The sequence below is a fragment of the Arachis hypogaea genome, chromosome 8 (genome assembly GCF_003086295.3).
Source record: "Arachis hypogaea cultivar Tifrunner chromosome 8, arahy.Tifrunner.gnm2.J5K5, whole genome shotgun sequence".
NCBI lineage: Eukaryota > Viridiplantae > Streptophyta > Magnoliopsida > Fabales > Fabaceae > Arachis > Arachis hypogaea.
In genome coordinates this window covers 46,471,956-46,481,823 of record NC_092043.1, presented here as the reverse complement: position 1 = coordinate 46,481,823, position 9,868 = coordinate 46,471,956, and the positions used below count along the sequence as shown (strand labels likewise).

General features: G+C 32.8%; 1 long non-coding RNA gene across 1 annotated transcript; it reads right to left on the bottom strand.

The window, feature by feature from the left end:
* Positions 1-5,196: 5,196 nt before the first annotated feature.
* On the bottom strand, positions 5,197-8,331 carry LOC140174872 (uncharacterized). The gene is made up of 4 exons (XR_011864904.1): positions 7,542-8,331; positions 7,331-7,445; positions 7,079-7,226; positions 5,197-5,447 (listed from the first exon to the last, which is right to left on the bottom strand). It is a non-coding gene; the product is annotated as an uncharacterized lncRNA (long non-coding RNA).
* Positions 8,332-9,868: the final 1,537 nt, after the last annotated feature.

The following is a 9,868-nucleotide window of genomic DNA, read 5'->3' as shown; positions in this document are numbered from 1 at the left end:
GGTGACATTACTCGTTGTACTGATAGCTTGGATGCGAGGTCGAAACTGTCTGCCAACTTGGACTTTGGAAAAGAAGGAATGAAGCACTCGGTGTCTATTTCAAATGAGGATTTGCATATGATGTCAAAGGAGAATCTTCTCATGATGTTCTAATGTTCAACAATCTATATTGCTTGTCAGAGAGTGGAGAAAGGCGTGCCCTTGGAGTAGTTGTGGAACTTGGTCTTGAGGATGTTGTGGACGTGTTGGGGTTGGAGGTGATGTTATCGAAGACGTGGAAGTGGATGCTTTTGGTGGGTGAAGTGCAGAGGAGGTGGATGTACCAGTCACAAAGATTGTGTGGTCCATGACATGTTGAGGTAGGTGCGACACGTGTGACAATTACACCATGGCTTAATCTTGGAGCTAAAGAGGAGGAAGAAAAGATGGAAAAGAAGAATGTGAAGGTGAAGAAGGAGAGTATGAATGTTAGGGTTATGCAAGATATGATAAAAATTGGGGAAGAACCGTGTCGTTTTCGAATAAAGGGGTCAGGGATCATTTTGTCCCTTGTTAGAGTTGTCAGGGATCATTTTGTCCCCTGTTAGAGTTGTCAGGGACTATTTTGTCCTCCATTAGAGTTAACAGAATAAAGGACCTAAGTGACTGACGGAATTAATTGTTAGGAACCAATTGAGTAATTAATTTTAGTTGGGGACTAAAGTGTCCCGTCTGAATTTCTTTGAGAACCAAAATAGGTATATACTCTTCATTTGTTACAGATCGAATCTCTTCTTCTTTACCACCATAATGAAAACTGGCGCTAGGAGCAATTTTTCCTAGCATGCCGAGCACGCCATCAGGAACCCCCACGAACGCAACTGTCAGGACCTGGATCAAGACTATTCCTCACTCCTGCCCACTCGTCCCCTGAGATTTGTGATCTTTTTCGCACCGGTGTTCTCAGATTAAAGGAGGAGAAGCTTAGGTTTGGATGGACGATCAAATTGTGGGTAAGAACAAAGAGTGACGACTGGATTCGGGTGAGCTTTAATCAAATAAAAAAGCAATCTTGGTTGTTGGATCTTCTTTTCACCGGCGGCTCTGATACAAAGATATTCTTATCACATGCTCCTCCTCAGCATCAGATGAAAGTGCTCCTTTTTCATAAACCTGAAATTGACGGTGAGCCACATAAAAAATCAATGAAAAGACATGTTAAGAGATCAACTATAAACTACTAAAATAAATTTAGCTATGGATAAAAAAAATAATTTTACATTTTTCTTAATGCAATATATTTGTTGAAACTTATAATTGAGCAGGAAATAATGAAAAATCTTTCTAATGAATAAATACATCTTTGATTGAAATGTGTTAATTAAACTGAGTGAGTAAAAGATTGGTGATGAACTTTTTTTAATCAATGATTGATTGGGGTTGAAGATACATTCATGAAAATAGTTATAGCTCTTTTTAAAGAGTTAATTAATGATAATAATTAAATCTATTTAACAGGAATAAACATACATTATAAATGTATTGAGAATCAATTTCTAACCAATATAAAATTTACCAATTTCTACTAACTCTTATCAGACTCTCTAACCAATATAAAAATTACCAACTTCTACCAACTCTTTTTGGAATGGGCCCAAAATTCATTAACATAAAAAAAAATCATCTCAACTTAATCCTAATTTGCGTTGCACCCCCTCTTCCCCCCTCCTCTCTCTCCGTCTCCTCTCTCATCTTACTCTCAATGCCTACAAATCTTATATAGCCACACCACAGTCTCCTACCGGTTCCGACGAGCGTCCCCCCACGACAAGTCGCCGGAGAAGACAACCAGAACCATCAACGAAGAGAGCCCTATGCGTAGGGACGGTTCTAGGTGTAAGGGTGTGGGGGCAAGCGCCCCCACTACAATTTGAAATTTTTTTGAGTAATATATGATAATAATATTTATTTATCTTCATTATATTATTGATTTTGATCCCATAATAATATTTTACTCAACTTTTGAAACTTGATATTCAATTTAAGAATTTCATATTATATATGTTATAATGATCAAATCTCAAATTTAAATAAGATTAGTATTCTGTTTTAGAAATCAACTTGAAAGAATATTATTTATCCATTAATATTTTTTCTTTTAAAGTTAGATTTTAGTTTTTTTTTTATGACAACTGCATTAATTGAAAGAACTTTCTAAACTATGAATATCATTAAGACCTAATTGTATGGAATGTAAATTTTTAAATGACCATTTAGTGATATATGTAGAAAAAAGATATTTCAATTGTATTGTTAAAAAAAAGATTATTCAATCTTTCTAAAATATGAAACTTAAAAAAATAGAATTTTAAATTATATATTATTATTTAAATTAGTATTTTAGTATTTTAATTTGATAATTAAAAATTTTGAAGATTAATCATATTTTATAATAATAATGATAATAATAATAATAATAATAATAATATAGGTATGCTACTTGTCCATAAAAAATAACTATTTCTAAGAATATACATTAAAATATAAAATATATATTAAAAATGAGTTAAATAACATATGTATTTATACATAAATACATAATAAATAATTTGATAGCTAATTTTTTATGTACATATAATTTTTTTATAAAAAATATTATTATATTATATATATACTGCCCCCACTATCGAAATTTTCTGGATCCATCACTGTCTGCGTGCTGTCAACCTTTGCACAACCGCACTGGTAGCCTCGACCCTGATCATCCATCCGCTACAAGACGCTGGCGACAACCCGAGTCACCATGCAAGGAAGATAACGAAGCCATCAATCGTGACTCCTCTCTGTTGAAGACAACATTAGCCACCCCGTGAACCATTTAAAGTGGTCCATCACTGCGCCGCGCACCAATATATCGGCATAGTCGCAACTAGCACCTTCTCCAAGACGCGTTGTGCAGGTTCTTTCCTCACTATTGTCGTGTCTTCTGACGACTATGTCTTTTTTGGAGGTGTCTTTTTTAGATGCATTTGTGTCTTTTGCGGTTATGGAGATGTCTTTTTTGTATTGGATGTGTCTATTAATGAAGGTGTTTTTGGTGATACGGTGATGACGCAAGTACCACAATAACGACAGCACCTGAAGAGAGATAAGTTGCGATCGTAGGTCTAGAAGGAAGATGGACGCTAATCACAGTGACCTTATGGATGGTTACTCAACACAATCTTTATTATTCAAATTTCTTATTAATGTCATTTTTTAAAATTTAAATTTATTAAAATAATTTAAAATTATTAATTATTAATTGAGTTGTCAAAAATTGGCAACACATTGACTCTTAATACTCAATACTTTTCCATTGAGAATTTAAAAGATAATATTTTGTATATGTTGTAAATGTCGTCGCCCTATCTAATGGAATTAATCTAAGGGTAATATATATGTTTGTCTATTCTTATCCGACGCCCTAAATTGAAATGCTATCAATAGTAATAGATAAAATGCAATATGTAAAACACTAAAGGATGCTTCGAAGAGTTTGTATTCACTCATTCGTTTTGTTTGTATGCTTATGGTAAAATAATTGTGAAATTAATAAAAAAAATAAAGCAAAAAAAATCTTTAGAGTATTTATAACTCAAAATCTGCTCATATCATATGAAAAAAATGTAGCCCTGTAGTTAGGATAAGAATGAAGAAAAATGTGATTTTACTAAATTATATTGAAAATTTGTATGTTTTTGAAAGTAATTGTGATAAATATAACATGTGTTTATATAATAATAAAATTATTATAATTCTTTTTAAAGAGTTAATTAATGAGAAAATAGAATCTCTTTATTTATGAGTGAAGAGTGTTTTTTTTATATACTAAATTGATTGATCTTAATAGTTAATTCATGCATGTTTTCGTGAAAAGTCCTAAAAACATTCCTTGTTATTTTTAAATTTTGCTTATAAAAAAATTTATAAATTGGTTTAAACTTACAAAATGACTCAAATATAATGAAAATAACATATATTAGCTCAAATAAATAATATATATATAAATCAACTTATGAGCCAACATGTTGAATTGGTCTATATTCATTAAGTTTTATTCTCTAATATATGGATCTAATTTCTTGAACTATCATTGAGTTCAAACTATCTCATGCATGAATGCAGATTCAATAAATTAAATTTATGAGTTAGTCAAACTCATCAAAATAAAGATGTTAAAAGTAATTTTATATTTTATAATAGAATAATTTTTTTATTATAGATGTGAGTTAAATTTATATTTGAGATTAAAGTAAAAAAAAAGTCGCAATGTTCATAAATTATACTATTCATTAATAGTATTATTGTTATTTTGTTATTATTAGCTGACAATTATATTATTCGTCAGTACAAATTATTATTATTATTATTATTAAGTCAAATCTATAATATAAAAAAAATTGATTAGACCAAAGTTGCTAAAGCATATTTTATATTTTTATAGCAGAGTAAGATATGTTTATATTATTGTTATATTTTTTTATTATTAATAGCATTGTTAACTAATAATTTTTTTTAAAGATAAAAAAGTTATTCATTATTTGGCAAAGAATAACAAGTGTTTTTTAAATTATGACAACATAAGAAACGATCAAAGTGTCACTAAATGGTGACAAAATTTGACATATCTTTAATGAAGAGAAAAAAAAATTTAAGGAAGCTTAATAAGACATAGTACTATGGAGTTCTTACACGAACTTGTTAGATTCAGAGACTATAATAGTTGTGGTGACTACTTCCTTCTTTAAAATGAAGCAGTTTTAATAGCTAATAAAGTAAGCTTATAGTATCATGCAATTTCCATCGTTTTTTTTTCTTGCAGGTTTCTAAATTTTTACATTTAAAATCTGATTAAAATTTAAATTTGCCATTTAGCGTAATGTCCAGGTATTTTCAAATACTGAATGTTCATGAATGTGATAGCAAATTTCTAAATTTGACATCGAATTAAATATGTATTGAATAATGATCTTGCATACCACATTTTAAATTTAAAATCTGACATATTAAAATTTAAAATTTGACATTTAGTACAACGCCTAGGTATTTCCTGTAACACCCTCTCTATCAGAAGTCACGCTTCCGGCTGCGCTACTCTAATAGCAAGAAGTATTACGACCACTTTACATACTAAATAATAAAATAGGAGCCTGTGATTCGACACTATATCGTTGATTTCTTTGAAAACCATAAATAAATACTTTATCTTAAGAAAAATACAAAACAGGCATACATTCATATACAAGACTCCTTACATAATAGTTCAATATATTATACATATAAAACATACAATTCCTATCCCTCTTACAAACTTGTAATAACAAAGACGAGGGAAGAAAAATAATCTAATCAATACAACAGCATATAAACCAAACGCAGTATAACTCTTCTTAATGCTTCTTCACCCGGTTCCTGAAAAGGTAAACCTGTAGGGGGGTGAGAACCTAACCACACGGTCTCACCACGGAGTTTCAAAGTTGTCATAAGAAGATATTCAATAAGAAAGCTGTTTTTAAGCTCAGTGATTATCATTGCCTTATGAATCTTTTAAAAACCAATGAATAATCGTTCAGAACCTTTTCAAAGAAATAACTTTTAATCTTTTAGAAATCCGAAACCTTTCCTTTCCTATAAGAGAATCTCAATCAAAAACCAAACACACAATCAAACAGCACAATCAATAATTCAGCACCAAAGTTCATTCTCAAATGTAGCACGGCAGAACAAACACAGGCAAAACAGACAAGGAAAACACAAGTAGGTAGCAATTACAGCAAATAGTTCAAGTAACAGTTAAGAACAGTTTAGCAATTAGGCAAACCAAAACAAGTTCAAACTCAAGCAAAGCATACAAATGCATATGATGCATGCCTGTCCTATGGCTGATGAGGCTCATCTGTCGGTTATCCAGCCAACCCGACAAGTCTGAATTGTCCTTAGACTGTCCCCCGACGTGCATCCCCAAGAGTCTATGCATAGCTTTTTCTCAAATAACCAATATTGCTCAATGGGGGTAACATTCCCGGGAATTTATATAGTGCCCGGTCACACTTACGTCGTAGGGTCAACAGAGTATCGAATTTTCTACCTGGTACACATGGTGGCAAGCCACAGCACTTTATCCAGGGAAACTCGTGTCTCAGATATTTCAATTTCATAAGCCATATAAATAATTCATTCAACATTCATCAATGTCTAAGTCATTCTCAACATCATTATCATTCATCAATCATACCTCATTTCCAATTTTATCGGATTTCATTCAAAATCATATTTCAAAGAAAATCCTCATCGTCCTTCTTTCCATTCCGTTCACTAACAATTCCCAATTCAAACATAACTTTTCCTTTGATAAATAAAGTAATCTTAAACTATATAATGCTTAAAATTAAACCTTTTTAAAATAACTAATTCAAATAAAACTTCTATTTTTATAAAATTTCGGCAGCATCTCCTCTAAAACTCGGACACTGCCACCCTTTCCGGGTCCCAACCAAACCAAACCAAGTGCCTGTTAATCATTCAAATCATTTCTAATAACCATTTTCACAACCATACTGAAATCCAAGAAAACTGTAAAATCCAAAATCCAATCAATGATTAAGAACTCTCGGTTTTCTCAAACAGTTTCAAACCAAACCATTCCTCAAACCTTGTTCGCACCTTTTTCAAAATAGTAAATTATTCTCAGTAAACAAGCCATTTTCAAATATCAGGTCCTTTCCAAATTTGTTTTTAAAATCAGATTCCGGCATCAAATCAGATTTCAATATTCAATCTTTTCTAAAATCAAACCTTTTCTAAAGTTAAACTAAATGCCAATAATAAATCTCATCCGATAATTCAAGAAAAACCACTTTAACAATATCATTCAACTAATCAAAACACCCAATTTTCTCAATCGATCAATCTGTCAATCAAATTAATAATCTCGTTCATTCAAAACAGCTCAATCCAATTCATAAGACTTACGAAATCACAGAAATGTATTTCACGCATTAATATCGATTTATCACAACTCTGAAAAGGAAAACAAATTTAAGAAAGACATCCCTACCTCAACTAGCTGAGTTCGCGTAATTTATCGTGGTAATTCCCTTTTCTTTCAATTCATGGCGACAGTGACAACAATAACCCCCATGGAAATAACAACAGCCCGACACCTCTTATAACAACCGTGTCAATATGAATTGCAATGACAGTGACTGAAATAGTTTCAAGAAACCGAAGACAAGGACATATATCAAAAATTGAATCAAAACAAGCATATGACATCAATAATTATAAGGGTTTTAGATGGAAGACTAACTGCAGCTACAGAGAAACAGAACGGTGGAGCCACAAGAAGCAGAAATTAGACCAGGAAACCCGTTCTGGCGGCAGTAGCATTAATCTGAGTGTTTAAGGCAGCAGAGAGCATTAATCTGAGTAATTAAGGCAGCAGAGACACCAACAATAATCAAAACAGTGGAACAGAATAGAAGTGGAACATGTTTCAAGAAAGCAAGAGGCAGGGTTACCGGTGAATCTAGCCTGGAAGGCAGCAGCGTAGGCAAGGTTTTCCCTTGGCGGTGAGAAGCGGCGGTGGCATGCGGCGGTGGCAGCTCTAGCGATGACAAGGTGTGGCGGTGGCTGCACAGTAAAGAACGGCGGCGCAACACCTTTCTCTCTCACATGCAACTCTCTTTCTCTCACTTGTGAGCTCGACGGCAACGACCATGGAAGCTTCTCGGACGGCGATAGAGGCGCGAATGGCGGCGATAGGCTTCGGTGGCGACGTCTTGACTCAGCAGCGGCGCAGGAAACGATGGTGCTGGTTGCGGCAAAGCGCGGCGGCTCCTCTTCCTCGCATCTCCTGGGTGCTTCCCTCAGTCACGTGTTTTCCCCCTCCATCAATCGGCGACGGCGAGGCAATAACAGCAGCGGCGCCTCCTCTCCCTCGCAACGGCGTAGCAGCTCCCTCTGACTCTCTCTCTCTCAGACGCCTCACTCTCTCTCTCCCCTCGGTTCTCTCCTGCGCTGGTGATGTGGTCAGCCCTCCCCTTTTCTTCTTCTTTCTTTTGGTTCTTTTTTTTTTTTTTTTGGAGTTACGTTGGGTACTTGGGTATTGCTGGGTATTGGGAAAAAGAGTGTGGCGGTGGAGGGTAAGCTTAGAAGGGGTTAGGGTTTTGTTTAGCGTGAAAAGGAAAAGGGAAGAAGTGAGTGATAATTAACTCCCAATCTTTTCTTAGTTAAAATCAGAACCAGAATTGCTAAATCTAGTTATCATAACAATTATTAAATAAAATAAAGTGCTATGTCTTGTTTATATTTCCAAAGCAGCGGCATTAAAGCATTCAAATAATTTCCTTACGGTTGAATAAAGTTTTATAAAACAAGCTATTTATGATTTAAATAAAAAGTAGGATAATAATAGAAATCAAATTAAATATAAAATATCCATCTTTAAAAATGTCTTCTAATTAATAATTTTTAAATAATTTTCAGTTAAATACTAATTTAGTAAAAATTAGAGAGAAGTAAATTAATTCTCTTTTATTTATAAAATAAGGTTAAAAATCTATATATTAAAATTAAGGCATATAAACTATTCATTATTTTTCAATTATAAGAACTCTAAATAATAAATAAGGGTTTACTCAACTTTTATATAAAAATCTCTAAAAATATAATCTTAAATAAATATAATATATCATAAATAATTTATTAATAATTTTTAAAAATTTAGGAGTCTTACATTTCCAAAAATTTGAATGTTCATGAATGTGATAGCAAGTTTTTAAATTTGGCATCGAATTAAATGTGTATTGAAAGGCCCTACATACCAGATTCCTTTTCCTATTTTTGGTGAGTGCAAAAATTTTGGGACAAATCAATTTATTTCACTCCGTCTGTCTCTATTAAGTGTAGAAACAATAGTTTTACTGAGATAACTTGACTAAGCAAAAAAATCAAGATTTATTGTGTTAAAACTCTGTTTTAGCTATCAATTCTGTTATCAATTAGTTATTGGCCAGGAAGGATTGAGTTCTATATATAGGGTTTATGTGGCCCATTTCATGTATAATATAAAACTTCTTCTATTCCATTGAATGATAATACACACAATACCAATTTTATTGTTAATTGCAAAATCTCCTTTGCGACGTTCATCTTCAATCTGCATCTTCTTCACTCTTGATCTCTGGTACCTAACATGGTATCAGAGCAAGAGTTCGATTCAGAAGTAAATTCACCAGAAATCACATCTTCCAAAACCCTAACTATGACTAACAATCTTCCTCTTCTCACAAATAATTCTCAGAAGTTCATGCCGATCGGTGACAAGCTTGATGAAGCAAGCTTTTTTACTTGGGAACAACTTGCTTTATTCACAATAGGAGCCAATGATCTTGAAGATCACCTCCAGAAAGAATTGGTCCCCTCCATGTTTGATTCTGAAGCAAATCGTGCATCCAACACAGTTTCAAAGAGCTACAAGCAATGGAAACAACGTGATAATCTTCTCACTACGTGGCTTTTTCAATCCATGGATGAATCTTTTAAAACAAAAATGATTGGTTGCAAATTTGCTTATCAGATGTGGGAAAGAATTCAAGAGCACTTTGCAAAATTTTCGAAAATCAAAATCAAGCAATTGAGGACAGAATTGAAAAGCATCAAGAAAGGAGGAAGTTCAGCTAGTGAGTATCTCAAGAAAATTAGAAAAATTGCTGATTCTTTAACTGCCATGGGTCATTGTGCCCCTAAAATCTGTTTCGAATATAATTTAAAAGCAATCCTATATAATTAATAAATATTATTATTTTTATCAATTCTTGATTAATAATAATTTATATTTATAAAA